The sequence below is a fragment of the Macaca fascicularis genome, chromosome 7 (assembly GCF_037993035.2).
Source record: "Macaca fascicularis isolate 582-1 chromosome 7, T2T-MFA8v1.1".
NCBI lineage: Eukaryota > Metazoa > Chordata > Mammalia > Primates > Cercopithecidae > Macaca > Macaca fascicularis.
The window spans coordinates 174,290,687-174,309,070 of NC_088381.1; positions in this window are offsets into that span (position 1 = coordinate 174,290,687).

Here is an 18,384-nt window from a genome sequence, read left to right on the forward strand (position 1 = left end):
TCACTTGAACCAGGGAGGCAGAGGTCACAGTGAGCCGAGATTGCACCACCGCACTCCAGCCTGTGCAACAGAGTAAGACTCTGTCTCAGACAACAACAAGAACAACAATTTAAGAAAGTCTTGAACTTCCTTGGCCAAAGATTCTCCCCCTAGTGTTATGGTATTGGAGTCAACTCCTTCCGAATACATCGGTTAATTTGGTGGCTGAAAGGATCACACTTTTAGAGACTTTACACTCCGTGCTCACTGCTGGCTCACTGCTGTCTTACTGCATGCGTGCATGTGTTACAAAATATTGAAAATGGTTTCTGTATTATACCAATTCCATTCACCAACAGACTAAGGCTGCTTTGGTACTACATCTTTTCAACAGTCTCTCCTGTGTCTATTGCAAATAAAGTCAGGAGAAAATACTGCTCCTGAACCTCATTGCAAGGACTCTTGCCAGGTACTTTTAGCCAAAACAAAGGAGTGACTTTTGGAATGTCAATACTTACGGTCATATTTATAAACTTTGAACTAAAAGTAAAATTGCAGACACCCCACGAGATTGAATGGTCCCCCTCTTGGCCAAGGGGGCACCAAAAACACCTAAAAGCTGAGTTCCCAGCTGGGCAGAACGAGAGATCAGACACACCACGTTATACCCACTCCCCTTTGTGGTTCAGAGACAACACGGACCAACATGTTAAAATGGAGATCATAAGACTGATGGAACAGACTCTCTGTGGCAATAAGATGCCAAGTTACAAACAAGACCTAAGGCCATGCCAGGTGGGGGTTACTATCCTCACCCCAACTCTTATAAAAGAATAAACTGTGCTCTAACTGCCAATAGGGTATTATTTTTCCCTAGCAGTGAAATGAGCACTGACCCTGAGACAAGCACGATTTATCTAATTGCAGCTCATCCCCTGACTAACTGACCCCTGTTCCACAGCCATAACCCCAGCTTTGATTGGACGTCAGACTGATTTCAAGAACTTTCTCCTGATCAGAGACCACTGACCACGGCCTGGTTCTGGCCATTTACGGAGGGTGCACACTGAGGGCCTTGGTGTCCCTGCTTCAGCTTTTGGCACATAGGGCCTAATTGTAATGCATTTAAATGCTAAGTCCCCACTGCTAAGTGAACAGGGGTCACATGTCACATGCATGTGTGTTCAGTATGCATGTGTCAGGACCACCTCCATGAATAGCCATAGCTCCTTCTGTAACCTGTTGAATATGTCTCCAATCCATTAAGCATAAACCTTCCCATCTCCTTCCTCCACGGAAGTGCCTGTCTCTGGTCTTTGCAGGAGGCAAAGCTTCCCAGCTTGTGGGATGACTATAACCCTTTATAAAAATATATAGTCTCACTTTCCAAATTTATATATTATGTGATATTACAGGTAACACAAGTAAAGAATAAATTCAGAATCCCACCCAGTTTTAAGGCTACTCTGGTTAAGTAGCTTTACCAGAGTAAGGCTAACATTCTCATAGATCCTGTGAGGCCTGGACACATTGATACAGGTAACTGACTTAAGACGTTCAGAACAAGCTGATGATCTTGAATAGTGAAAAGCTTCCACCCAGGACGTTGGTCCAAGACTCCTGTCTAATTCCTTCTCCATTTCTTCCTCTGAATTTTTATTATGTGCTTAGAGTCAAACAAATTCTTATTTTTTGCAGACATGTTTTCTGTCCACCATACTGGACCCTTATCTTTTATTGTTCACTCACTTTCTTAAGCTGCGAAGTGAAATAAGTTGATAGATATTTTACATGCCTCACTACTGATTACTTAAGGCTTATTCCTCCTTCTTTGCCTTTTTCCTGACATAAGAAATCTAGTAAGAAATCATGGGGGCTTCTTATTTGATGCCAGTGTGAGGTTCAAATCACACAACCCTCTTTACTTGAGCAATAACTCTCACCCTTTTCCCATCAGACAATTGTGATAAAATTCTCAGCCAGCCTTGTTTCCTGCTCTATTGAGCCAGCTTGGACTTTCTTAAGATGCCTTTATCTCTCCAAGCAGACACCTCAATAATAAAGTTGGTGAATCCAGTTTCACTTGGGGTGTGAGTGTGGCACCATCAGACTCAACATCCACACTAAACATGGGTGGGGGTCTCCCTTCCTTTGTACGTTGTCAACTACATTTGGAGCTGTGAGCTTGGAGTCCCGACAAGGACCACCATGGGGCTTTTCTTCTCTCTCACTGGACGTAACTCCCTAAGCCCTGATGCCCAGCGTGCACTTTATCTTGCCTGCTTCACCCTGGTCCTTTGAGTCCTGTTGAGCTGGGCTACAGTGTTGAGTCTGACACTGCAGCCTCTATACATTTGGCTAATTTACTTCAGAAGCATTGATAATTTATAGACATTTTGGGACAAAAGTGACTAGAGGTGATTCTGCCTTTGGTGCATATAAGAAAGTTTTTCTTTTATTAAAACAAACATTTCTAAATCAGAAATTTTGGAGGTAACCAAAGAATAATGAATCCAGTGGAGTTCCCCAAGAGGAAACTGTCATGTGGAGAGGAACTCACAGCACCGCCAGGAAAGTAGACCTTCACGTCCATCTGCACCTGCCTCTGAGGCTGGCTGTCCTGCTCAGTGAATCTTCAGTGCCCCCATGTGGTCCTGTGCCCATCTCACAGAGGTTTGTGTCTAGGTGCACACTGACTTTTTCTCTAGGTGTTTTTCCCAAATTGCAGACAGAGTAAACCGTGGATCCGTGCATCTCAGAGAACTCAGAACAGCAGGATAACTCTCTCTCTCTCACACACACACACACACACACTACCCTTAGGCCAACTATTTTCAACCTGCTGAAAACTAAAGACAAACAGAAATGCACGACAGCAAGTAAAGGTTAGCAGAGAAGGCATGCTTTGCAAAAGAACAGAAGAAAATAATGACAGCATTTTTCTGTTGAAAATCTTACAAGCAAGAGGACAGTTGATGGTATCTGTAAAATGTTGGAAGAAAAAAACTCATCATTTTACAACCAGTGAAGGTTCCCTAAAAAGTTAAAGAGTTCTATTTGTTAAGTCAGCATGAGTCTATAGGCTCATAAAACCTGGAAAATTAATTTGAAAAAGTATACAATTTGGAAGGGTTTTAATAACATGAAGCAAAAAAATAAAACACTTACACACAAAAAATCTACAAAAATTTAGTTAGGTCAGCCATTATATTTGTTCCAAGATATTCTCCCTTTCTTCCCCAGCCCAGCTCAGGATGACATATACTTCACCACAGATGGGTACAGCCAAAAAGACCGGCATTCTTCTCCTTGGCTCCTGTTTGAGAACGCTGTTCCCCGGGGCCAGACATTGGTCCTCTGACCCTGTGCACAGCGATTCATTGCTGCAGCTCAGTTCTGGACAACAGCTACTAAGAAGCAGAGACTCACTTCTTCCATGCAGCCCCACTCATGGATGGAGGCTCTGCCCTGGGCACAGAACCACTGAGAACACTGTGTCCCTGGGTCTCAGCCCTGCTCCTACGGCAGCAATTCCGCCTACCCCAGCCAAACAGGAGTGGTGTTCTGAGAAGGTGAGAAGTCTGTCCCCCGCCCTCCACTGAGCTCTCAGCTCCTATACTAAGGGAGGAAAATGCTCGCTTTTGTTATCACTTGCAGAACCTTGGGGAGGGACTCTGTCCCAGGAGAGAAGGGGACTGAAATTTAGTCATAAAATATGGTTCTGAACCTGGTCACAAACATCCTAACTCATTTACAACAAACTGTGGAAAAGTTCAAAGCCTGCCAGTGCTCTCAAAAACAGTGGAGGGTGTGGTGGAAGGTCCTTGGAAGGAGATGGGTTGATGCACGGGAGATGCAGACTAAACTGCAGGGCTGCTGGCTGGCAGGAGAGAACCAAGGAGGGGGAGAGCTAAGGGACGTTTTCTTGTGGTTGGAACAAATGCTGGACATTGTTCAAAGGAGCCCATGTTTGTTTGGTTCAGTCAGTGAAGCAATTCAAACCTCAGTTCGTGACTGAAAATAGTGGGATTTTCCATCTGCAAGTGGCGGAGCTCAACATCTGGGCCTGGTCAGGAAAGAGACAGAGAAAGCCCAGCCCAAACCACTGACACCTGAGGATGACTGTGGTGCTGACAGCTGTGTCTCTTTGATCTTTGAGACTGACTTCTCTCACTTAGTGTCATGTCTGGAGTTCACCTGTAATGGTTTGTGTATGGGTCATTTGTTATTTTTTATTGCTGATGGTATTCAATTTATAGATGCTTCCTACTTTGTTTACCCATTCAAATTTTATACATTTATGTTACTTTTAGTTTCTAACACAGACACACATGCACAATATCTTGAATACTTGAAAAGAAGTTTTGTGTGAATATAAGCTTGTATTTCTCTGAAGCAAATATTCAGGAGTGGGATATTGAGGTCGTGTGTTAAGGGTATGTTTGATTTTAGAAAAAACTAAAAATTATTTTATGGAGTAACTATTTCATTTTGCATTCCCATTAGCAATGTTTCAGACTCTAGGAACCTGGTACGCTCACCAGCATTAGTATTATCTGTATTTCTTCTTAATTTCAGCCATTCTAAAAAGTGTATAGTGGTGTTGCATTGTGGGCTTGACTTGAATTTCTCTAATGGAAAATCCTGTTGAGAGCCTGTTTATGTGCTCATATGTCATCTGCACATCGTCTTTGATGAAATGTCTGCACAAACCTTTGCCTATTTTATCCATGGGTTGTTTCTTGTTTTTTTGTTTGTTTGTTTGTTTTTTCACGGTTGAGTTCTGAAAGTTCTTATTATAATTACATTAGTGGTATGTGATTTGTGAACAGTTTCTCATCTGAAACTTGACATTAATTTTCTTATAGTCACTTGAGTCGAAAAAGTTTTTAAATGTACTGGGGTCCAACTGATATTAACTTCATTTACGAATCATATTTTAAGTTTTAATTTTTAAGATCATAGGTCAACTGTTAATTATTTTATATTTTTCATTTTATTTGTTTGCATATTTATTTGTATAAATTTAAGGGCTATGAATGCAACTTTTATACATGGATATATTACATAGTGGTCTTGGCTTTTAGTGTACTATCACCCAAATAATGTACATTGTACCCATTAGGTAATGTCTCATCATGCTCCCACCTTCCACCCTCCCATCCTTCTAAGTCTCTATGTTCATCATTTCTCTCTCCATATCCTTGTGGACACATTGTTACCTCCCACTTATAAGTAATAACGTGTGCATGTGACCTTCTGTTTGTGAATTAGTTCCCTAGTTATATTGTCCCCCAGTTCTATGCATCTTGCTGCAAAAGACACAATTTCATTCCTTATTGTGGCTGACTAGTACTGAATTGTGCACACATGCTGTATTCTTTCATAAAATCATCTGTTGGTGGACAGTCAGGTTGATACATGTGCTACTGAGAATAGTTTTGTGATAAACATAGAAGTGTGGGTATCTTTTTGAAATAATGGTTTATTTTGCTTTGGGTATTTACCCAATAGTGGGATTGTTGGATCAAATGGCAGTTCTAGCCAGGTGAGGTTGCTCATGGCTATAATCCCAGCATTTTGGGAGGCTGAGGCAGGTGGATCAGGAAGTCAAGAGATCAAGGCCATCCTGGCCAACGTGGTGAAACTCTGCCCCTACTAAAAATACAAAAATTAACTGGGCGTGAATGGTTCATGCTTTCAGTCCCAGCTACTCTGGAGGCTGAGGCAGAAGAATTGCTTGAACCAGGGAGTCGGAGGTCGCAGTGAACCAACATCATGCCACTGCACTCTAGCCTGGCGACAGAGCAAGACTCCGTCTCAAAAACAAAAACAAAAACAAATGGCAGTTCCATTTCTTGTTTTTTTCTGGGAAATCTCCATACCATTTTCCATAGAGGTTGTCCTTGTCTACATCCTCATCAATGTGTCTAAGGGTTCTTTTTCCTTTCCATCTTCACCAACATCTGATATTTTTGAAATTTCAGTAATAGTCATTGTGACTGGTGTACGATGATATCTTACTGTGGTTTTAATTTGCATTTCCCTGATGATTAGTGATGCTGAGCATTGTTTATATATTTAGTATCCATTTTATGTGTTCTTTTGAAAGTATCTATACATGTCATTTGCTAATTTTAATGAGGTTATTTGGTTCTTGTTGCTGTTGTTGTTGTAGGGTTGAGTTGCTTGCAAATTCTTCATATTAGTTCCTTGTCACAGACAAGCTGTGCAAAAATTTTCTGTCATTCTGCAACTTGCCTGTTCACTCTGCTGCTGTGAAAACAATGCTTTAGGTTAATTAAGCTCATTTGTCTATTTTTTTTCTTTGCGTGTGCTTTTGGGGGCTTGGTCGTAAATTCTTTACCCAGGTCAATGACCGGAAGAGTTGCCCTGGTGTTTTCTTTGAGTGCATTTATAGTTAAGGTCTTACATGTAAGTCTTTAATTCATTTTGTGTTGAGTATGTATGTGTTGAGGGTGGGGGTCTAGTTTTGTTCTTCTGCATGTTGCTATCCAATTTCCCCAGCATTGGATATATTATTTTAAATTTTATTATTATTTTTGTTAGTTTGTTGTGTTTGTTAATTTTTGTTAACTTTGTCAAAGATCACTTGGCTATAGATTGTGTGGCTGAATTCTAGGTTCTGCACACTGTACCCAAGAGCCTTGATTCTCCTGAGGCCTCGGTACTGACCTGCTCACAGTTCGAACTCTGTAGACTCAGTGGTGTTTCTGAGTGTAGTGATTCGTTGTCATGCGATGGCTTTCCTAAAACTGTGGACAATTCTGTTTTTATGTTCAACATTGAGCTAAAAATTTCATAAGAAATGTGCCGTTGAATTTTCCATTTCTTTTCCACATTGCTCCTCAGACTTACTAAGATGGGTTTGTGATGTCAAGATGAGGCATTTTTCTTTCCAAGTGTCGGATTTTTAACTTATCTGGGTATTTATGGGCTCCCTGTGTGGAAATAAGCCTCATGCATCACACCTATCCTATGACATTTTTAGAAATGTATTTGTGCACTGCCAGTGTGAGACAATCCATGATGAGGGCACATTCCATCTGTCTTATTGTTTCATGAAAATACTTGACGAAGGAACTTCCACTCTACAAAAAAAGATGTTACCTGGATTTTCACAATTCCTCCTACTCTCTTATCTCCACATTCTTCTTTGACATAATGTCTGCAGTTTAAGAATGGCATATGCTATAGGCATTTGTATTTGGTCCCATAAAGTGGTATGAGCCTGAGAAACTGGTGGCCACACACCAGTGATGCATCTGGCTCAGGTAACAGGAACTTTTCATGCTGAATCTTTGTCAAACGGGATACAGCCTCTACTTGCATGAACCACTAACAGACAACATGCCATTCCTTAGTAAAGAAGAGGGGGGAAGACAAGGCTCTGAGTGAGATGGGGATAGGAAACCCAGGCCCTGGCAGGAAATGGTATCTCAGCCACTCTTTCCTGTTCTGCAGAGGTGGGGAGGGAGCATCCCTGAGAAGCAGCCTGGGTTCTTGTACAGGAGGCGCCCTGGGCTGTGTCTCTGTGGTCTCCGTGCACAGTAATATGTGGCTGTGTCCACAGGGTCCATGTTGGTTATTGTTAGAACCACCTGGTTTTTGGAGGTGTCTTTGGAGATGGTGAGCCTGCTCTTCAGAGATGTGCTGTAGTATTTATCATTATCCCAATCAATGCGTGCCAGCCACTCCAGGGCCTTTCCTGGGGGCTGACGGATCCAGCTCACACCCGTTCCAGAAGTGCTGAGTGAGAACCCAGAGAAGGTGCAGGTCAGCGTGAGGGTCTGTGTGGGTTTCACCAACGCAGGACCAGACTCCTTCAAGGTCACCTGGGACAAAACCCCTGTGGGGAAAGCATAAAAAGATGAAGCCCATAAAGGAAAGAACAGATGTTTCACCCCTGAAGGAGTCCCTGACCACAGCACTCACAGGACGGGACGGTCAGCAGCAGGAGCGTGGAGAAAAGCGTGTCCATGGTGGGGCACAGGAGTCACTGAGCCAGGCCCTGTGCTCTGCTTTTCAACCCAGAGGAGGGTGGAGCTGGTGGAGATTTGCATCTCCTCATCTGAGCCCTACTCTATGGGGTGCACTCAGGTCTCAGGACTCAGTAGGGGAGTGCATCTGTGGTGAGGCGCAGTGAGCCCTCAGGTGTGGGCGTCCACATGTGCTCTCCATGGGGGACATCGTCTCATTTCAGGACCATGGCTCTCAGTCAAGGCTTGAGGCTCCTGCTCCTAGAGACGGGGTCTTCTTGGATGCTCACCCAGGGGGCATGTATCCTTCTGGTTTTAGTCCTAGAGGATGAGAGTAGAAATCAAGAGAGCTGATGTTTTCCTCACTTCAAGAGAAATGAGGGTGGGCATCTGGGAGAGCAGGGGGGTCCTCACAAGCATTCTGATCAAAATCCTCTTTGATTAGGGGAAAAAGTGATGATTTTTTAATTGGAGAGGATAAATAAAAAGAAAACATTTAAAATTATACTGTGTAAAGAATTGTGTGCTTATCAGTGTGTCTGCACACAACTGCATTCCTATAGGCATGTTCCAAGAATAATCAATGTTGTCCTTGTGCCCTGTCAGCTCTGTAGAGAGAGTAGCCTGCAGGCATGACTTCCCTTTTCTCAAACCATGATTGAGCAGATGCTTTGAACAAGGGAATTGGAAGCTTCTTGAGGGAGCAGCTGACTGGTTGTTACAGCCTCGCTCTGCACCTGCACTGGATGTGGTCTCCGTGCTCATAAGGCCATGGGGACTCCCTTCAGTTCACATTGTCCTCATTACTACATAAAATAGTGGACAGACACTGAACATTTCGAGAGCAATGCACTAACACATACACACCTCCATGCTAGCCATTCTGAGATTCATAAATTAGTGGAAGATAGTCATTTGCAGTGCTGCCATAAAGTAGTATCATTCTATAACTCATAGCCTTGTTGGGAAACCATAGTTCTGCAATAATTGAAGTCTGGTGATTTACGCTGGGCTCTATTGTTGAGAGATTTGGTTGTCGACTGGAGAAAACAAGACTAAGGGGCAGTGAGATGAAATAATTACACACGCACAACCTTCTCAGATTCAGAGAATGGCCTGGATGTAGCTCATGGAAGGGAAGAATGTGGGGAAAAGAAAGAGAGATCAGACTGTTACTGTGTCTATATAGAAAGAAGTAGACATAAGAGACTTCATTTTGTTCTGTATTTGAGATGCTGTTAATCTGTGACCCTACCCCCAACCTTGTCCTTGCAAGAGACATGTGCTGTGGTGACTCAAGGTTTAATGGATTTGGGGCTGTGCAGGGTGTGCTTTGTTAAACAAGTGCCTGAAGGCAGCTTGCTTGTGAAAAGTCATCACCATTCTCTTAATCTCAAGTACCCAGGGACACGTACACTGCTGAAGGTCGCAGGGACCTCTGCCTAGGAAAGCTAGGTATTGTCCAAGGTTTCTCCCCATGTGATAGTCTGAAATATGGCCTCGTGGGGAGGGAAAGACCTGATCGTTCCCCAGCCTGACACCTGTGAAGGGTCTGTGCTGAGGAGGATTAATATAAGAGGAAAGAAGGCCTCTTGGCAGTTGAGATAGAGAAAGGCATCTGTCTCCTGCCCGTCCCTGGGCAATGGAACCTCTCGGTGTAAAACCCGATTGTATGTTCTATTTACTGAGAAAGGAGAAAAACGCCTTAGGGCCGGAGGTGGGATGTGCTAGCGGCAATGCTGCCCTTTATGCACTAAAAAGGTTTATGGAGATGTTCACATATGCACATCAAGGCACAGCACTTTTCCTTAAACTTATTCATGTCACAGAGATCTTTATTCATCTGTTTTTCTGCTGACCTTCTCCCTGCTGTGACCCTATTGTCCTGCCACTTCTCTTTTTCGAAAAGATGGCAAAGATAATTATCAATAAATACTGAGGGAACTCAGAGACCAGTGCCAGCGCGGGTCCTCTGTATGCTGAGCGCCGGTCCCCTGGGCCCACTTTTTCTTTCTCTATGCTTTGTCTCTGTGTCTCATTTCTTTTCTCAAGTCACTCGCTCCACCTAACGAGAAATGCCCACAGGTGTGGAGGGGCAGGCCACCCCTTCAGAAGAAAGTGACATTCAAGTTTATAGACAATAGTCATTGGGTTTTTACATAACTGACCTCAGAAAAGCTCATCTGTAACGGCCTTTCTCTTGCCTTTGGCTGTAATAGTGTTTCGGAGTATGGGAAATTATTAAGATTGGGCTAAGGTGTATGAATTTACATTTGCCATCCATACTAGGAAATGAATTTTCTTGAGTTAATTTTTAGAGTAAAACAACCATGAATTATCTAAGATATGTACTATAACCTGTGAGTAAATATACTGAGAAAATAGGACTGTGCTAGTACTAAAAATTAATATTAGAAGTTAAGATGAAATGAAGTGAAATTTGGCTAACTGAATCATGTTTCTCAGTGCCCCTTAGTCTTGCTTTTTGCAGTTGACAACCAAATCTCTCAGTAGAGCCCGGTGTGAATCACCAGCCTTTAATTATTGCAGCATTATGGTTTTCCATCAACATTATGAGTTGTATAATGATCCTACTCTATGGTTTTCCATCAACATTATGAGTTGTATGATGATCCTGCTCTATGGTTTTCCATCAACATTATGAGTTGTATGATGATCCTGCTCTATGGTTTTCCATCAACATTATGAGTTGTATGATGATCCTGCTCTATGGTTTTCCATCAACATTATGAGTTGTATGATGATCCTACTCTATGGTTTTCCATCAACATTATGAGTTGTATGATGATCCTGCTCTATGGCAGCAGTGCAAATCATCAGCTTCCACTAATTTATGAATCTTGTACTGACCTGCTTATTATTGTATTACTTTATGATTAATTGGTTCTAGAAAGTCATCGAAAAAATTCAACCTCCATTTCTTATAGAAATTCTCAACAAACTTTCTATACAAGAAACGTATCTCAAAATAATAATGTCCAGATATGCAAATCCCACAGCTTGCATTATACCAGGACTGGAAAAATTGAAAGCCTTTCCTCTGAGATGTGGTACAACACAAAAATGCTCTTTTCCACCACTTCTACATAGTACCGTAATTCTAGCCACAGCAATTAGACAAGATAAAAAAAGAAATGGCCTGACATTTGGAATAGAGGAAATAAAATTGTCTGTCTGTAGACCATATGATATTATATAATAATAAAAAATTAAACACTCCTCAAAAAACTATTATAATTGTAAAGTTGCAGAATACAACATCTACATACAAGAATTGGTGGCATTGCTAAATGACAACAGCAAAACATCCGAGTAAGAAATCAAAAAAGCATTTCTTTTATAGTAGCTAAAAAAATATACCTAGGAATGAGTATTACCAAATAAGTGAAAGATTTCTAAAGAAAATCAGAAATGATTGATGATAAAAAAATAAAGTGGGCACAAACAAATTGAAAATATATCTGAAATATTCCATGTTCATGGTTCAGAAGAATTAATAGTTTTAAAATGTCTATATTGCCCAATATTATTTACAAATTAGATAAATTCTCTATCAAAATGCTAATGGCACTCTGCACAAACATAGAAAAAGCAATTCTAAAATTTACAGGGAGACACAAAAGACCCAGAATAGCCAAAGCCGTTTTGAGCAAAAACAACAAAATGGAAGGCTTCATACTATATAACCTCAAATTGTGGTACAAATATTCAATAACCAAAGCGGTATGGTAGTGACACACACACACAAAAACCCACATAGACTATTGGAACATAATAGAAAATCCAGAAATTAATTCATACATTAAAAGCCAATTTATTTTCAACAAAGTTCCCAGACATACATTGAGAAAGGGACAGTCTCATCAGTAAGTGATTCTGAGAATACTGGAAATGCTTTTGCAGAAGAATGAAAGTAAATTACTATTTCTCACCATATATAAAAATCAAATGGATATGATTTAAAGGCTTTAACATAAGATCTGAAACTAAGAAACAACTAGAAAAAAACCTTTATGAAACACTAAAGGACATTGGTCAGTGAACTCTCTGGTATCTCTTCTCATAAAGGTAGGAATCACATCATGATGTATCCTTCCTCATTATCTCAACTAGAAATAATTGCCTTCCAAAGACATGTTGAAATATCAACTCCCTGGAGGTTAAGGATTTATAATATAAATTTGGGGAAACACAGTTCGGTCCATAATATTCTTTATCTACTTCTCCCAGAAATTCATGCTGATTTGACATTCACAATTTATTTATTCCATTCTAACAGTTTCATTGTTTTTAACTCATCCAAGCATCAACTTTAAACTCAATATTTAAACCATATCTTAAACTTTAAACTGAATCAGATATAAGTGAGGTTTGAGGTATAATTATTTTTGAAACAAATTCCTCATCTACTTGGAACCTTTAAAACCAGGTATTTTATTTTGGCTGTGATAACATACTATTATAGAATGAGTGACTTAAGCAACACACATGTGTTACTAGCAGTTCTGAAGACTGGGAAGCCCAAGACAGATGATCAGGTGTCTGCTCAGGGCTTCCTTCCTGGTTTGCAGATGGTTGTATATTTATTGTTATGATGGAATACATCAAGACAGAAAATCTTTCTCATATATTTTTATTAGAGTACTAATTCCATTTATGATGTCTTTATTCTTTTCACCTAATCATCTCTCAATGGCCCACACTTTTAATACCATCACATTGGGGATTAGGATTATACAATACTAATTTTGGGCTGATATACATGCTCAGTTCAGAGAACCAGAAATGTTATGTAATTTCAAATTTTAATGGTGAATTGGGCATGGAATAGACAGTTTCATTGCCACAGGAAAAATAGGGAAAAATGGGTGGTATGTCCCCAGCAAATACAATACATAGAAAAACAAATTGCTGTAGGCTTTAAGTCTCCAATGTAATCTTCTCTGGAACAATCTTTTTCCTTTTTCCTTCCCAGCTTACTGGGGCAGCAGAATCACCTCCAAGGCTTCAGGCAGAGGCACTGCTCCTGAGGCATTGCAAGGCCAAGGGCCCATCTCAAAGGCCTCATGCAGCCCTACACACAGGGCATGCTGGGTGCTCCCAACCCAAGCCTCTGTTGGGTGGTTTCTTCCCCAAGGTTTTGGAAACAGTCTTTCTGGCCTGATGAAATAAAGGCAGTGATCATGGTGGTTCTAAATAAATTTAAAGTTTATTTTTCTCCTTTCTGGAAGAATGGCGCACATTTGCAGCCAAGTAACTCTATTATCCTAGCCTGTTAAATCTGAAAAATCTAACCATATTCATCAAATTTGTCTTGTGTCAATCCTCATTCTTTAAAACCTGAAATGTTTCTATTCATATAATAACATAAGCTTCTTACTGAGTGATATTCGAGCCACATACTTAGTGTTCTTTGTAAAGTACACTTTCTAATTTTTACAGTATGGATAGGTTGAGAGCTTTCTAAACCCTGAATTTTTGTATTCTTTTTGGTTTATTTTTTTCTGATATTAATTTATCTTTCTCTCTTATTATAAGCACTCAGGAGAAACCAAGGAATCTCTTCAATACTTTATTTAGAATTATTCTCAGCTACACAAGTTCTCACTACTCACAAGTTCTCTTTCACTAAATATTATAACACAGTCCAGGCAAGTTCTTTTTAACAACTTTATGATAAGGATCACTATTCCTCCATTTTCCAGTACCACTCTACTCAAACTGGCTGCAGAAATTTGCATGAGTAATGAGGAGCCCAGTGGGAAAAAATGTTTCCAGGGCGTTTCAGAGATCTTTGTGGCAACCCCTCCCATCATAGGCCCACTAACCCAGGAGAATAAAATGGTTTCACTGTCCAGGCCCAGGACTCCACTGCTCTGTGCAGCTTTGGGGCATGGCACCTTGCATCCCTGTCTTTCTCGTGCCAGCCATGACTAAAAGGAGCCAAGGTATAGCTCAGGTCATTGCTTCAGAGGGTGCAAGCCCTAAGCTTTGGTTGCTCTCATGTAGTTGAGCCTACTGGTGCACATAAGGCAAGAGTTGAGGTTTGGGAACCTCCTCTTAGATTTCAGATGATGTATGAAAATGCCTGGATATTCATTCAGAAGTCTGATGCAGGGGCTGAGCCCTAATGGAATACCTCTACTAGGCCAGTGTAGAAGGGAAATATGGTGTTGGATCCCCCACATAGAGTCCCCACTGGGACACTGCCTAGTGGGTCTGCGAGAAGAGGGCCACCATCCTCCAGACTCCAGAATGGTAGATCCACCAACAGCTTCCATGGTGTGCCTGAAAAAGTCATGGGAACTTAATGCCAGTCTATGAAATCAGCCATGGGGGCTGTACCATGCACAGCCACAAGGGTGGAGCCTCCCAAGTTCTTGCAATCCCACCCTTTGCATCAGTGTGTCCTGGATGGGAGACACAGAGTAAAAGGAAATTATTTTGGAGCTTTATGATTTAATGACTGCCCTGATGGGTTTTGGACTTGCATGTGGCCTGTAGCCCCTTTGCTGTGGCAAATTTCTCCCATTTGGAATGGGAGCAGTTACCCAGTGCATGCACCCCCCATTGTGTCTTGGAAGTAACTGACTTCTGTTTGATTTTACAGGTTTATAGGCCAAAGAAACTTACCTTGTCTCAGAGGAGACTTTAGACTGTAGACTTTTGTGATAATGCTGAAATAAGTTAAGACTGGGTGGCCGTAGAGAAGGGATAACTATATTTTGCAATGTAAGAAGGACATGAGATTTGCCATGGACCAGAGGTGGAATTATATGGTTTGGCTCTGCGTTTCCACCCAAATCTCATGTTAAATTTTGATCCCCAAGTGTCATAGGAGGGATCTGATTGGGAATGGTTGGATCATTGGGGCAACTTTCCCCTTAGCTGTTCTGGTGATAGAGTTCTCACAAGATCTCATGGTTTAAAAGTGTAGGCTGGGTGAGGTGGCTCACGCTTGTAATCGCAGTGCTTTGGGAGGCTGAAGGGGCTACATCATGAGGTCAGGAGTTCGAGACCAGCCTGGCCAATACAGTGAAACCCTATCTCTACTAAAAATACAAAAATTACCTGGGCATGGTGGTGCGTGCCTGTAGTCCCAGCTACTCGGGAGGCTGAGGCAGGTGAATCGCTTGAACCCAGGAGGTGGAGGTTGCAGTGAGCTGAGATCGTGCCACCACACTCCAGGCTGGGTGACAGAGCAAGACTTTGTCAAAAATAAAAATAAAAATAAAAATAAAAAGAAAGACAAAAAAGAGGCTGGGCGCAGTGGCTCATGCCTGTAATCCCAGAACCTTGGGAGGCCGAGGCGGACAGATCATGAAGTCAGGAGTTCGAGACCGGCCTGGTCAATACTGTGAAACCCTGTCTCTACTAAAAATACAAAAATTACCTGGGAGTGGTGGTGCTGCATGCCTGTAGTGCCAGCTACTCGGGAGGCTGAGGCAGGTGAGTCGCTTGAACCCAAGAGGTGGAGGTTGCAGTGAGCTGAGATCGTGCCACTGCACCCCTCCAGCCTGGGCAACAGAGCTAGACTCTGTCTCCAAAAAAAAGAAAAGAAAAAAGTTTGGTGCATCTCCCCTTGCTCTTTCTCTCTCCCCTGCCAACATGTGAAGAAGGTCCTTGTTTCCCCTTCACTTTCCATAATGACTGTAAGTTTCCTGATGCCTCCCAGTAATGCTTCCTGTTAAGCCGGTGGAACTGCAAGTCAACTAAACCACTTTTCTTCATAAATTTCCCAGTCTCAGGTAGTTCCTTAATGTTAGTGTGAGAATGTATTAATACATGAGTTTGAACAGTTCTGGAGATCAAACATACAGAAATGTGACTATACTAACGAATATTGTATTATAAACATATCTTTTGCCAGAAGAGTAGATCTTAGGTGATTTTTTCACACACACAGTAAATTGAAGGCATAAAATGATCACTCTCTGAGAAGATAGGCATGCCAATTACCGTGATCACGATGTGCATTTCCCCAAGTATGTCAATACAGTAAGTGGCGTACCTTAAATACATACAATTTTATTTGTCAGAGATAGCTCCATAAGACTGAAAAGTTATAACGCATACTTATGTTTCTACATATTTTGTCAATAGAAACATGAGAATATAAACAGAATAACTTGTACAAAGGTATGTATAACAGATTTGTTTATGAGATTTATATTGGAAACAAATTTAAATTCCATCAACAGGAAAATAGATATACATATCGTTACTTATTCACGTAATGAACTGATTTATTTACTTAATAAACTGTCATTTATTAATGTCATAGGCTGATTCAGAGATAAAATATCTATCTGTCCATGAGTACATACATATGTATATATAGGATGACAAAACCTTGATAGATGCAATTACATGAATGAATCTCACACATAGCAAAAGTAGAGACTTACAAAAATGATCTACAATATTTTATTCCATTTATATGAAATTCAAAACAAGAAAAATGGACCTATACCAACAGAAATCAGAACATTTTTCTATTTGCATTTCTCTGATGATGAGTTGTTGTTGTCAGTTACTACGAGGTGAACAAAGTGAGACGAACGCAGAAATGAAGACAAAGACAAAAAGATATGTTTTGAAAGAAGGGGTCAGGAGAGGTAACGGTTGGTCAGCTGCTTGATTTATCACAGTTATACATAATTGCTTTTTTTGTACAACAGCCTTCAGATGTTCTTACAGATAATCACAAGGAACACTGTGCTGGTGGGAGTGACAAGCCTCAGCAATCGTTCTGGCGGCAGACGCAGTTTGTCAGCTTTCCATCATCCTGCTTTCATGAGAACAGTTTTCTGTTTACTCGTACAGTCTCCAGTGGTATACTAATTTGGTCACAACCCCCATTTTCTCTTCAGCCTGTAACAATTAGTGATACTAAACATTTAAAAAATATATTTGCTGGTCACTTGCATGTATTCGTTTGAGAAGTGTCTATGTCATTTGCCCACGTATTAGTCCAATTTCAAATTGCTGATAGAGACATACCCGAAATTGGGAACAAAAAGCGGTTTAATTGGACTTACAGTTCCACATGGCTGGAGAGGCCTCAGAATCATGGTGGGAGGCAAAAGTCACTCCTCATCTGGCGGTGGCAAGAGAAAATAAGGCAGAAGCAAAAGCGGAAATCCCTGATAAGCCCATCAGATCTTGTGAGACTTATTCACTATCAAGAGAACAACATGGGAAATATCGTCCCCCATGATTCAATTACCTCCCGCTCGGTCCCTCTCACAACACCTGGGAATTCTGGGAGATATAATTAAGGTTAACATTTGGGTGGGGACAGAGCCAAACCGTTTTTAATGAATTGGCCCATTTTTAATGGAGTTGTTCGTTTTTTGCTTCTTGATTTGTTTTAGTTCCCTATAGATTCTAGGCATTGCGGCTTTGTTGGATGCAATGTTTGTGAATATCTTCTCACATTCTGTAGGTTGTCTGCTTACCCTGCTGATAATTTTGTTTGCCTGTTTGTTTATCTTGCTGTGCAGAAACTCATTAATTAGGTCCCACTCGTCTATTTTTTTGTTGCAATTGCTTTTGGATACTTAGTCAAATTTATTTTTGTCAAAGCTGGTGTCGAGAAGAGTATTTCCTAGGTTGTCTTCAAGGATTTTTATGGTTTGAGGTCTTACATTTAAAACTTTCATCAATTTTGAGTTAATTTTATATATGTTGAAAGTAGACGTCTAGCTTCAATCTTCATTATACGGCTAGCCAGTTGTCCTACCACCATTTATTGAACAGGGAGTCCTTTCCTCATTGCTTATTTTTATCAGTCTTATCAAAGATGAGGTGATCATAGGTGAGCAGCCACACACCACTCAGAATGGATATCACTAAAAAGTCAAAAAACAGTGGATGCTGGTGGGGCTGTGGAGAAAAGACAACACTTATACACTGATGAGGGGAATATAAATTAGTGTTGCCACTTTGAAAAGCAGACTGGAGATTTCTCAAAGAACTTAAAACAGAGATCTCATTTTACCCAGCAATCCCACTACTGGGTATACGCTATAAAGTAAGCAAATAATTCTACCAAAAAGACACATGCGTGTGTATGTTCATTGCTGTGCTATTCACAGTGGTGAAGACATAGATCAACCCAGATGCACATCAATGGTAGACTGAATACACAAACCGTAGTGCATTTGCAATATATAGTACTGCACAGCCATGAAAAAATAATGAAATAATGTCCTTTGCAGCAAAATGAATGGAGCTGGAACACTTAATCCTAAACAAATTAATTCAGGAACAGAAAACCGAATACCATATATTCTCCTAAGTGGGACCTCAGCATTGAGCACACATGGACGTAAATACGGGAATGATAGACACTGTGGACTGCTGGAGAGTGGTGGGAGGG